The sequence below is a fragment of the Coregonus clupeaformis genome, unplaced genomic scaffold (genome assembly GCF_020615455.1).
Source record: "Coregonus clupeaformis isolate EN_2021a unplaced genomic scaffold, ASM2061545v1 scaf1490, whole genome shotgun sequence".
Lineage (NCBI taxonomy): Eukaryota > Metazoa > Chordata > Actinopteri > Salmoniformes > Salmonidae > Coregonus > Coregonus clupeaformis.
The window spans coordinates 87,501-99,622 of NW_025534944.1; the positions used below are offsets into that span (position 1 = coordinate 87,501).

The following is a 12,122-nucleotide window of genomic DNA, read 5'->3' on the forward strand; positions in this document are numbered from 1 at the left end:
AACTAGGAGCTCCGCACAAGTAGTTTCCAATTCCTAATCTTACCTCCACTTCAAGTTTAAACTCATTTAGCTTTAGTCAAAAAGTCATGGCGGCTTCAAAAGGCAACACTACAGGGGACATTTTTACCCGGACTCGAGTACTAGCGACGGAAAAAGCCTCCAAGAAGCAGCTAGCTTCAGAAAAAGCTAGCGCCATTAGCCAGGAGAAAGAGGACCCGTCCCCCCCCGAGGCCCAACGAATGCCAACCTCGCACTCTGTCGAAGACATCTTTTCTGAGCTGAGATCCCAACGTACAGAACTCAACACTAAACTAGATGCCATTAACGCTCAGCTCAGTGCGATAGGGGGCAAGGTGACAATCCTGGAAAATGCCTTGCCTGACATAAACAACAAGATAACCATAAACGCGGGGCGCCTGGACGAGGCAGAGGGGCGAATCCTATCCACGGAAAACTTATTGACAGACGCCATGGAAACAATAGCATATGCTAAAAAAAAAATAGAGCAGCTGGAAGAGAAAACAGAGGACCTGGAAAACAGGGGGCGAAGGAATAATTGTGTTCTATTAAATCTGGGCGAAAAAGAAGAGGGAAACATGCCACTGATCCGCTACCTGCAAGACAAACTTCCCGAGTGGCTCCACCTGTCCACCGACAGGCCCATAGAACTCGAGAGAGCTCACCGAGCACTGAGGCCCCCCACCAGCAGCCAGACAACCACCGCGCCCAATCACCATACGTTTCCTGAGATTCACCGACAAGGAACGAGTCCTACAGGCGGCGAAAACCAACACCATTACAGTGGGAAACGCCAAACTCACCTTACTCCAGGACCTGTCAGCTGGAATACGCCGAAAGCGCCGAGAGTTTGACGAGGTGAAGAAATGCTCCATTGACCGAGGCATCTTTAGGGGATTCAAATACCCAAACGAGCTCAGGATTCTTCACCAAGGAGCCCTGCGACACTTCAAAACTCCCGAAGAGGCGAAACGTTTTTTGAAAGACAACCCCGGTCAATGAGAAATGGACCATTGACTAAATGCGATTAATGCGATTACTGTTATTACTAAAGGAGGTAAGACAACATATAGCCGATATCCAAAGACCCACCGCCCTGCTAAATTTCATTATAGCCGTCCAATCTATATTTATGTTCCTTTAGCTGAGAGGGATAGGCCCCATATTATAACTTAGGCCTACTGTATGTAGGCTGGGCTATTGATTTTATTTTCTCCCTTTCTTAATGTGGTCTGGACGGGGGCTACGTTGTCAGTTACTCAATGCGGGCGGAGAGGATGAGGCATTTCTTTGGTGGGGAGGGGGGAGACGTTGTGCGTTGCTAACTGTTCCCGGACTTTTTTTTTTGTTGGAACACAGAATTGTGACTGAGCGGGGAGGTAATAGATCCAACGGGATATGTCGAGTTGTTTGGGAACTCGGCTGGGGTGTTCAGAGATTGTTATTTTATGTAAACCATTTATTTTCCTTTTATGTGAACGCAGCTGTAACTACGATCCACCTTTACCCAGAGATGACTTGCACTAAAGTTCGATTACTGTTCGATGATGATGACTAGTACCTTAAATCTATTGACATGGAACTGCCACGGTCTAGGCCATGCAATAAAACGGAAAAAGATACTATGTGCTCTAAAAAAGGAAAAAGCAGACATCGCGCTATTGCAAGAGACACACCTCTGTGATGCTGAACATGCCAAACTCCGCAGAGCTTGGGTGGGACAGGTGTATTTCTCATCTTTCAAATCCAACAGTAGAGGTACAGCAATACTTATCCATAAGAATGTTCCATTCATAATTGACAAAAACATATCTGATCCGGAGGGGAGATTTATCTTGATAACTGGGTCACTGTATGGGCAACCAATTACTATCTTAAACATATACGCCCCTAACACAGATACTCCTGCTTTTATGTCGAAAATGATAACTCTGTTCAATGAGCATTGTGTTTCCTTTGGAGTGTTGGCCGGAGATTTTAATTGTACCCTGAACCCAACCCTAGACAAATCATCTCAAATCACCACCACAAATCCTAGATCTGCAAAGATGTTGAACTCTCTTACTAAAGAGATGGGACTGATAGATATCTGGAGAGAGACTAATAGCTCAGCTATGGACTATACATACTACTCTAATGTCCATAACACCTACTCCCGTATAGATTACATTTTTATCCCAAAGAGTTTCATAAATTCAGCCACGTGTACAATCGGACCCATAGCGCTTTCGGATCACGCCTTTGTCCACCTCCGCTTTGACCTCTGCAAAAACATCCCGAGATCAAAGAGCTGGAAATTCAACACCTCCATGCTATCAAACGAAGCATTCCATACATTGGTAACTACATGGATAGACAACTACACACAAGACAACAAAGATTCTCCTGTTTCTCCGGCCACAATGTGGGACGCTGCTAAAGCCACACTAAGAGGTCATCTAATTGCATATGCTTCCTCTAAGAAAAAAGCAATGGAAGCACACAGGCTAGATCTGGAGAGGGAGCTGGAACGCTGTGAAAAAGTACATAAACAATCCCCAGACAGCACCTCCTGGAGTCAACTTAAAGCAGCCAAAGCCAAACTGAATTTGGACTATACTCGGGAGATAAAAAAAAAGTTTTCTTTACTAAACAGAAATACCATGAGTATAGCAATAGGCCTAGTAGATTGCTTGCTTATCAATTAAAAAAAGAGCAGTCAGAGCGTACAATTATGGCTATCCGAACAGCAGAGGATGAGGTCACATATGATCCAAAAAAGATCAATTTAACTTTTCATGATTTTTACTGCAAACTATATACCTCTGAGAGAAAACACACGGAGGCAGAACTCCACTCCTTCCTAGAGGGAATCTCGCTACCTAAACTATCAGAGACCGACCAAGAAGATCTCAACTCCCCCTTCACTCCTGAGGAGATCCTGGAGGCAATTACCTCCATGCCACCTAACAAGTCCCCAGGCCCAGATGGATTCCCCAGAGAGTTCTACAAAGCTTTTTGGCCCCAGCTTAGCCCTATTTTCATGCCAATGCTGGAGGATTTTTGCAAAAACGGAGTTCTCCCAGACTCAATGCACACAGCTCGCATTACAGTGTTGCTCAAAAAAGACAAGGATCCCCTATCCTGCTCCTCCTTCCGGCCCATAAGCTTGTTGGATTTCGACTACAAAATAATCACCAAATTGCTCGCCAAAAGACTAAACACTCTTCTTCCCAAAATAATAAAAGCGGACCAGACGGGATTTATTAGAGACAGATACTCTTCTGATAACATTCGCCGTCTTTTTGATATTATTGATCAAGTAAACGCACAGAAGACCCCTGTCCTGCTGGCTTCACTGGATGCTGAGAAGGCGTTCGACAGGATGGAGTGGAGCTTTCTGTTCTCAGTCTTAGAGAAGTTCAACATGGGCCCAAACTTTATTAAATGGATCAAATCACTATACTCTCATCCAAATGCCATGGTGACTACTAACGGACTGAACTCTGACAGATTCCCTTTGGGACGGGGCACAAGACAAGGGTGCTCGCTGTCCCCCCTGCTCTACTTGTTGGGGGCGGAGCCTCTGGCAGAGTTGATAAGGAGCAATCCAAGTATTATGGGTGTTCCTGCAGGCGGCCTGCAGCACAAGATTTCGCTTTACGCGGATGATGTCTTGCTCTACATATCCAACCCTGAGAAATCCCTTCCTCCCATCTTAGATACAATTGCTCAGTATGGCACGTTTTCAGGTTATAAGATTAATTTTAACAAATCCACTGTCTGCCCTCTCAATATTATACTCACCAGTTCTATGAAGACACTATGCCCATTCCAATGGAAGACACAGGGGTTTCAATACCTTGGGATATTCATAACACCAGATCTGAATAGGCTTTTCAAAGAGAATTATCTTCCACTCCTGGATCAAATCAAGAACAACCTCCAAACCTGGATCTCCCTCCCAATTAGCTTAGTAGGAAGAATTAATGTAATCCGTATGAACATCCTCCCTAGACTGAACTATTTATTTCAGATGCTCCCATGCTATCTCCCAGCTTCCTTTTTCAAAACAATTAACCAAAGCATCACCAAATTTATATGGGGCAATAAAAAACCTAGGATCAAGCTTTCCACTCTATCGAAACCTGAATCTAAGGGTGGTCTTGCCCTTCCCTCCCTTCAATTGTACTACTGGTCTGCCCAAATCCGCAACATGCTAACATGGATCACAAACAGACAAGAGTCAACGTGGAGCCAGATAGAAGCCCAATCTTGTGGTTCATTGCCACTAAGCTCAACTATATTCATTGATAACTTTAGTGAAGTGGGCAACATAGCCAAAACATTTGTGATTTACAGTACCCTACGAGCGTGGAGGGACTGTAAGAAATACTTGGGCATCTCCTCCCAAATATGTTCTCACTCGCCTATAGTAGGCAACCCAGACTTGCCAAAAGCCCTGAGAGATGCCAACTTTAATCTTTGGCATACTCTAGGAATCAGGACCTTTTCAGACCTATTTCATCAGAAGACCACTACACTGAAATCCTTTCAAGAGCTCTGCAATGAATTCAATGTGCCAAGATCCCATTTTTTTAAATATCTACAAATTAGACATGTCATCTCCTCATTTACTTCCAAGAGGAGGTTTAGAACTCAGTTGAATGAAGTTGAAACCCTTCTTGTCACAGCACAATCCATTAAAGGCAAAATATCCTATATCTATAGACTCCTTTCTGAGAAAGGAGGATCCTCCTTTACTCCTTTGAAAATAATATGGGAAAAGGACCTTGGTCTGACTATCAGTGATGAGTTATGGGCGGAGGTTTGCGACAGGGTATACTGCTCCTCTACTAATGTAAAAATGAAAGAATCTAATTACAAATTTTTGTACAAATTTTATTACACTCCCCTGAGACTCCATAAAATGAAAACAGACATTTCTCCTAATTGTAATAGATGTACCTCTGAAAGTGGAACCTATATGCATGTATTTTGGAGCTGCAGAGAGATTGCCAGATTTTGGCAATCTATACATACTGCTGCACAGAAAATACTAGATGTACAGTTTGATATGACCCCGTGTCTCTATCTTCTTAATGCCCAGCAGGACTTTGTTCTTGATCCTGACAGAGAAAATTTGCTCATGACCATTACATACTTTGCTAAGAAATGTATTCTTCTATTGTGGGCCTCTAATACTTCTCCTACATTTAAAATGTGGATTGACCAGATTGTTGACTTTCTCCCTCTTGAAAAGCTCACTTATGACCTCCACAAGAGACAGCCCAAGTTTGATAGACTCTGGTCTCCACTACTCAACTATATTTCAAATTGGACAGAGTGAATGGGGGAATCAGGGAGATGGGCAGATGCGTGTTGTGTAAGGTGCTGTAAAACCTAAAAACTAATTATTGGCTCGTCATCTCAGCTAAGGCTGGAAATAGCTAATAAGAACCTTGATAGTGCTGCTGCAAGTTCTATAATTTAAATTTTGTTATAATTATTATTTGTGTGTGTAGATGTATGTATGTATGTATGTATGTATGTAGGTATATATATGTATGTATATATATATACATATATAAAACAATTTTTATTATTATTATTATTATTTTTTATTTTTTTATTCACATCTGTGAATGTGGAATGTGTTTGGTTGGTTGATTGAAAACTTAATAAAACTTTAAATTGAAAAAAAAAATGAAAAAAAAAATGAAAAAAAAATATTAAAAAAATAATAATAATTTTAAAAATAATTTAAAATATATAAAAAAAAAATCTTTAATTTGCCCAAGTCAATCATAAGACATGAACAAAATGCATCAGTGATTCGTATTTCCATGAACTTTCTGGCACGGCACAGGAATGCCCCTGTCTGTGTGCATGTGTGCGGTGCGCGCGTATGTCTACACTTTGTGTAGCCGTTAGCGATGATGCTAATGATAACCTTCTTCTGGTAGGGAAGGAATGGCTTTCCCCAAAACCTTCGCAAGTAAATGTTAACTACAAAGTAGCCTATGCCTGCCTGGAAGAATTATACCGTGATCATTTGCATCACTCCAGTGGCCATTTGTTCTACAGAAACACCGCTTAACCAAACAAAGGTCTCTTCCTGGTGCACGCTTGCATTTAAGGGTAACTACACCCCAAAATCTAAATGTCTTACATTTTTCCCAGACCTCACAAATGGTCACCTGATAGGGTTTAAACATTGTTGTGGACATAGAACATCCAATTGTGCTGTTTTGCTATTAAAAAGGTGTACTTTTGAGAGCGAAAACCTGCCAAAACAGGGACAAACGGTCAACGGGGAAATCTAAACGGAGAAAAGGGAACTTGGGAATTAACGGAATCAGGCAAAACATTGAAGGGATTTTATAGTGCCCTAATGGACTACAGACATTGACTGTCTCCTAGACTAAAAACAAAGGCTGCATGTACTGCCTATATTTTGAGGGAAACGCACTGTCCATTATTTGATTTGATCAGGGCAGGGCAGCACACACAAACTGCATTTAGTCCAATAACAATCCATGATATTATTAGGGTGATAAATAAAAGGCAGTTGCTCCATGACACAAGAGCACGCTCTACTGGGACAAAAGCTTACAGCACCTGGTATTCCCAGGCGGTCTCCCATCCAAGTACTAACCAGGCCCGACCCTGCTTAGCTTCCGAGATCGGACGAAAAGGGGCGTATTCAGGCTGGTATGGCCGTAAGCTAGGGAACAACTCTTGGTACACTATATAAAGTCAATGTGTCACTCACTCTGAAAGGGACACAGAAACGTATCCACTTTGTGACACAAACTGAAGAAGCTCAATCCTTGCTTACATTTCCAATTATATATATATATATATATATATATATATATATATATATATATTTGAGTCTTGTTGGGGGGGGAAGAGGGCATATCCTATGTTGATTTATGACAAGTTCATTGACTAGGGCCCTATAAAATAGGCGTTGCGGACCGAATCAAGGAATCCAGACATTAAACCGAAATTCAACAATATTCAAACATTTATTGAACTTAGTAAGAAATCAACTAAATCTATTCAACTTGTTAGAAAACGCATTCATTTGCCCAAGTCAATCATAAGACATGAACAAAATGCATCAGTGATTCGTATTTCCATGAACTTTCTGGAACGGCACAGGAATGCCCCTGTCTGTGTGCATGTGTGCGGTGCGCGCGTATGTCTACACTTTGTGTAGCCGTTAGCGATGATGCTAATGATAACCTTCTTCTGGTAGGGAAGGAATGGCTTTCCCCAAAACCTTCGCAAGTAAATGTTAACTACAAAGTAGCCTATGCCTGCCTGGCAGAATTATACCGTGATCATTTGCATCACTCCAGTGGCCATTTGTCCTACAGCAACACCGCTTAACCAAACAAAGGTCTCTTCCTGGTGCACGCTTGCATTTAAGGGTAACTACACCCCAAAATCTAAATGTCTTACATTTTTCCCAGACCTCACAAATGGTCACCTGATAGGGTTTAAACATTGTTGTGGACATAGAACATCCAATTGTGCTGTTTTGCTATTAAAAAGGTGTACTTTTGAGAGCGAAAACCTGCCAAAACAGGGACAAACGGTCAACGGGGAAATCTAAACGGAGAAAAGGGAACTTGGGAATTAACGGAATCAGGCAAAACATTGAAGGGATTTTATAGTGCCCTAATGGACTACAGACATTGACTGTCTCCTAGACTAAAAACAAAGGCTGCATGTACTGCCTATATTTTGAGGGAAACGCACTGTCCATTATTTGATTTGATCAGGGCAGGGCAGCACACACAAACTGCATTTATTCCAATAACAATCCATGATATTATTAGGGTGATAAATAAAAGGCAGTTGCTCCATGACACAAGAGCACGCTCTACTGGGACAAAAGCTTACAGCACCTGGTATTCCCAGGCGGTCTCCCATCCAAGTACTAACCAGGCCCGACCCTGCTTAGCTTCCGAGATCGGACGAGATCGGGCGTATTCAGGCTGGTATGGCCGTAAGCGAGGGAACAACTCTTGGTACACTATATAAAGTCAATGTGTCACTCACTCTGAAAGGGATACAGAAACGTATCCACTTTGTGACTCCTGTATTTTGGAATCTGTCCAATTGGTCTCTTGAAAACACAACATGTCTGCCTTAACAGACACTAAAACCTGCTCAAATTTGCTCATGTTTCTCAAACTGTTACCATTTAGGGATGCGACTGTAATCATTATTAATGTGTGCAGAGGTATAATCAGAGCAAAACAAGTCCTTTCAAAACCTACTGTTTCTCGTGTTTTGCCAGAAGACATTACAGGCTCTTCAGGCATATCTGCCACTGTCTCTGAAGTCACACTCCCCATGTCACTCTCTTTTTCTCCCTCCATAAACACACTCCCCTCCTCTTCCTCAGAAGTGAGGTCCATTGTTTGCAAAAGTAAGTGATCTTTTCCCTTCTTACAGCTACATCTAACTTTCGGTCTGTCACACATTTCACACACATTACCTATGTTCAAACATTCTCTGGCATAATGCCCTTGTTCACTGCATTTATGGCAAGTGAATTCTGGACATTCCTTAAGTATGTGCCCCGGCTGAATACATAGTCTACATACCTTCACTTGATTGTCATGGATTACACGAAAATATTCAAATCCCTCGACAGTGTTAAATTTGGTAGAATATGGCAAGGATTGCACATTGTCTGTGAACTTCACCTTGCAAAATCTCGTCCCGTCTACAATGTCTGTTCCTGGCCACATCCTCCTCTTGATTGGCGTGGTCGCCTTCACTTTCCAGCCTCTTAGTTTCTCATATATCTCCCCATCTGTAATGTATGCAGGCAAGTTCAAAAAGGACACCACAAGCTCATCGTTCCCTAGCTCTTTAGCCATGATTTGACAGTTCTTTATCTTTAGCCCGTCCATTAGTCTTTCTTTTCCCTTTACATGAGACATTGTTATTTCATACTTATTTCCGTCTCTCATTCTACATCCAAGTATTGTTCCACAAACTTCCCTTATTCCTCTCAGCAATTCCATCGTTGTTATTTTCCCTTCTCCAATTATTTCTACGTTCACCGTCAGTTCCTTCTCATACTTTCTTTTCTTCAGTTCTTCATTTGAAATTCTGATTTCACTGTTGTCCTTTCTCGTCGTCGTTTGTATTCTTGATGTTGACGCCATGTTGTCCATCCGGTTATTTTAATAAATATCCCCCAAACAGCTCACGCCGATGGGGGATAATAACAAAAAAGTTTCAAAGAAAATCAACTACAATCACACACAAACTTTCAAACTTATAAATCAAATAAACCTCCAAAAAACGATATCTTCTCTCAAGCACTCAGACACCTGCCGCTCATCCACTTCCTGAAATTCCAAAAAGGGGCGTATTCAGGCTGGTATGGCCGTAAGCGAGGGAACAGCTCTTGGTACACTATATAAAGTCAATGTGTCACTCACTCTGAAAGGGACACAGAAACGTATCCACTTTGTGACACAAACTGAAGAAGCTCAACCCTTGCTTACATTTCCTTATATATATATATATATATATATATATATATATATATATTTGAGTCTTGTTGGGGGGAAGAGGGCATATCCTATGTTGATTTATGACAAGTTCATTGACTAGGGCCCTATAAAATAGGTGTTGCGGACCGAATCACGGAATCCAGACTTTAAACCGAAATTCAACAATATTCAAACATTTATTGAACTTAGTAAGAAATCAACTAAATCTATTCAACTTGTTAGAAAACGCATTCATTTGCCCAAGTCAATCATAAGACATGAACAAAATGCATCAGTGATTCGTATTTCCATGAACTTTCTGAAACGGCACAGGAATGCCCCTGTCTGTGTGCATGTGTGCGGTGCGCGCGTATGTCTACACTTTGTGTAGCCGTTAGCGATGATGCTAATGATAACCTTCTTCTGGTAGGGAAGGAATGGCTTTCCCCAAAACCTTCGCAAGTAAATGTTAACTACAAAGTAGCCTATGCCTGCCTGGCAGAATTATACCGTGATCATTTGCATCACTCCAGTGGCCATTTGTTCTACAGCAACACCGCTTAACCAAACAAAGGTCTCTTCCTGGTGCACGCTTGCATTTAAGGGTAACTACACCCAAAAATCTAAATGTCTTACATTTTTCCCAGACCCCACAAATGGTCACCTGATAGGGTTTAAACATTGTTGTGGACATAGAACATCCAATTGTGCTGTTTTGCTATTAAAAAGGTGTACTTTTGAGAGCGAAAACCTGCCAAAACAGGGACAAACGGTCAACGGGGAAATCTAAACGGAGAAAAGGGAACTTGGGAATTAACGGAATCAGGCAAAACATTGAAGGGATTTTATAGTGCCCTAATGGACTACAGACATTGACTGTCTCCTAGACTAAAAACAAAGGCTGCATGTACTGCCTATATTTTGAGGGAAACGCACTGTCCATTATTTGATTTGATCAGGGCAGGGCAGCACACACAAACTGCATTTAGTCCAATAACAATCCATGATATTATTAGGGTGATAAATAAAAGGCAGTTGCTCCATGACACAAGAGCACGCTCTACTGGGACAAAAAGCTTACAGCACCTGGTATTACCAGGCGGTCTCCCATCCACGTACTAACCAGGCCCGACGCTGCTTAGCTTCCGAGATTGGACGAGATCGGGCGTATTCAGGCTGATATGGCCGTAAGCGAGGGAACAACTCTTGGTACGCTATATAAAGTCAATGTGTCACTCACTCTGAAAGGGACACAGAAACGTATCCACTTTGTGACACAAACTGAAGAAGCTCAACCCTTGCTTACATTTCCAAATATATATATATATATATATATATATATATATATATATTTGAGTCTTGTTGGGGGGGAAGAGGGCATATCCTATGTTGATTTATGACAAGTTCATTGACTAGGGCCCTATAAAATAGGCGTTGCGGACCGAATCACGGAATCCAGACATTAAACCGAAATGCAACAATATTCAAACATTTATTGAACTTAGTAAGAAATCAACTAAATCTATTCAACTTGTTAGAAAACGCATTCATTTGCCCAAGTCAATCATAAGACATGAACAAAATGCATCAGTGATTCGTATTTCCATGAACTTTCTGGAACGGCACAGGAATGCCCCTGTCTGTGTGCATGTGTGCGGTGCGCGCGTATGTCTACACTTTGTGTAGCCGTTAGCGATGATGCTAATGATAACCTTCTTCTGGTAGGGAAGGAATGGCTTTCCCCAAAACCTTCGCAAGTAAATGTTAACTACAAAGTAGCCTATGCCTGCCTGGCAGAATTATACCGTGATCATTTGCATCACTCCAGTGGCCATTTGTTCTACAGCAACACCGCTTAACCAAACAAAGGTCTCTTCCTGGTGCACGCTTGCATTTAAGGGTAACTACACCCCAAAATCTAAATGTCTTACATTTTTCCCAGACCCCACAAATGGTCACCTGATAGGGTTTAAACATTGTTGTGGACATAGAACATCCAATTGTGCTGTTTTGCTATTAAAAAGGTGTACTTTTGAGAGCGAAAACCTGCCAAAACAGGGACAAGCGGTCAACGGGGAAATCTAAACGGAGAAAAGGGAACTTGGGAATTAACGGAATCAGGCAAAACATTGAAGGGATTTTATAGTGCCCTAATGGACTACAGACATTGACTGTCTCCTAGACTAAAAACAAAGGCTGCATGTACTGCCTATATTTTGAGGGAAACGCACTGTCCATTATTTGATTTGATCAGGGCAGGGCAGCACACACAAACTGCATTTAGTCCAATAACAATCCATGATATTATTAGGGTGATAAATAAAAGGCAGTTGCTCCATGACACAAGAGCACGCTCTACTGGGACAAAAGCTTACAGCACATGGTATTCCCAGGCGGTCTCCCATCCAAGTACTAACCAGGCCCGACCCTGCTTAGCTTCCGAGATTGGACGAGATCGGGCGTATTCAGGCTGATATGGCCGTAAGCGAGGGAACAACTCTTGGTACACTATATAAAGTCAATGTGTCACTCACTCTGAAAGGGACACAGAAACGTATCCACTTTGTGACACAAACTGAAGAAGCTCAACCCTTG

The 12,122-nt window shown here is 41.9% G+C and overlaps 3 non-coding genes and 1 pseudogene across 3 annotated transcripts; all 4 read right to left on the bottom strand.

The window, feature by feature from the left end:
* Positions 1–6,606: 6,606 nt before the first annotated feature.
* LOC123487165 lies at positions 6,607–6,725 on the bottom strand. The gene has a single exon (XR_006659665.1). It is a non-coding gene; the product is annotated as a 5S ribosomal RNA (ribosomal RNA).
* Positions 6,726–7,907: 1,182 nt separating this feature from the next.
* On the bottom strand, positions 7,908–8,026 carry LOC121559333. Its single transcript, XR_006659645.1, has one exon. It is a non-coding gene; the product is annotated as a 5S ribosomal RNA (ribosomal RNA).
* Positions 8,027–10,601: 2,575 nt separating this feature from the next.
* On the bottom strand, positions 10,602–10,720 carry LOC121563926 (annotated as a pseudogene).
* Positions 10,721–11,895: 1,175 nt separating this feature from the next.
* Positions 11,896–12,014, bottom strand: LOC121532400. The gene has a single exon (XR_005994304.2). It is a non-coding gene; the product is annotated as a 5S ribosomal RNA (ribosomal RNA).
* Positions 12,015–12,122: the final 108 nt, after the last annotated feature.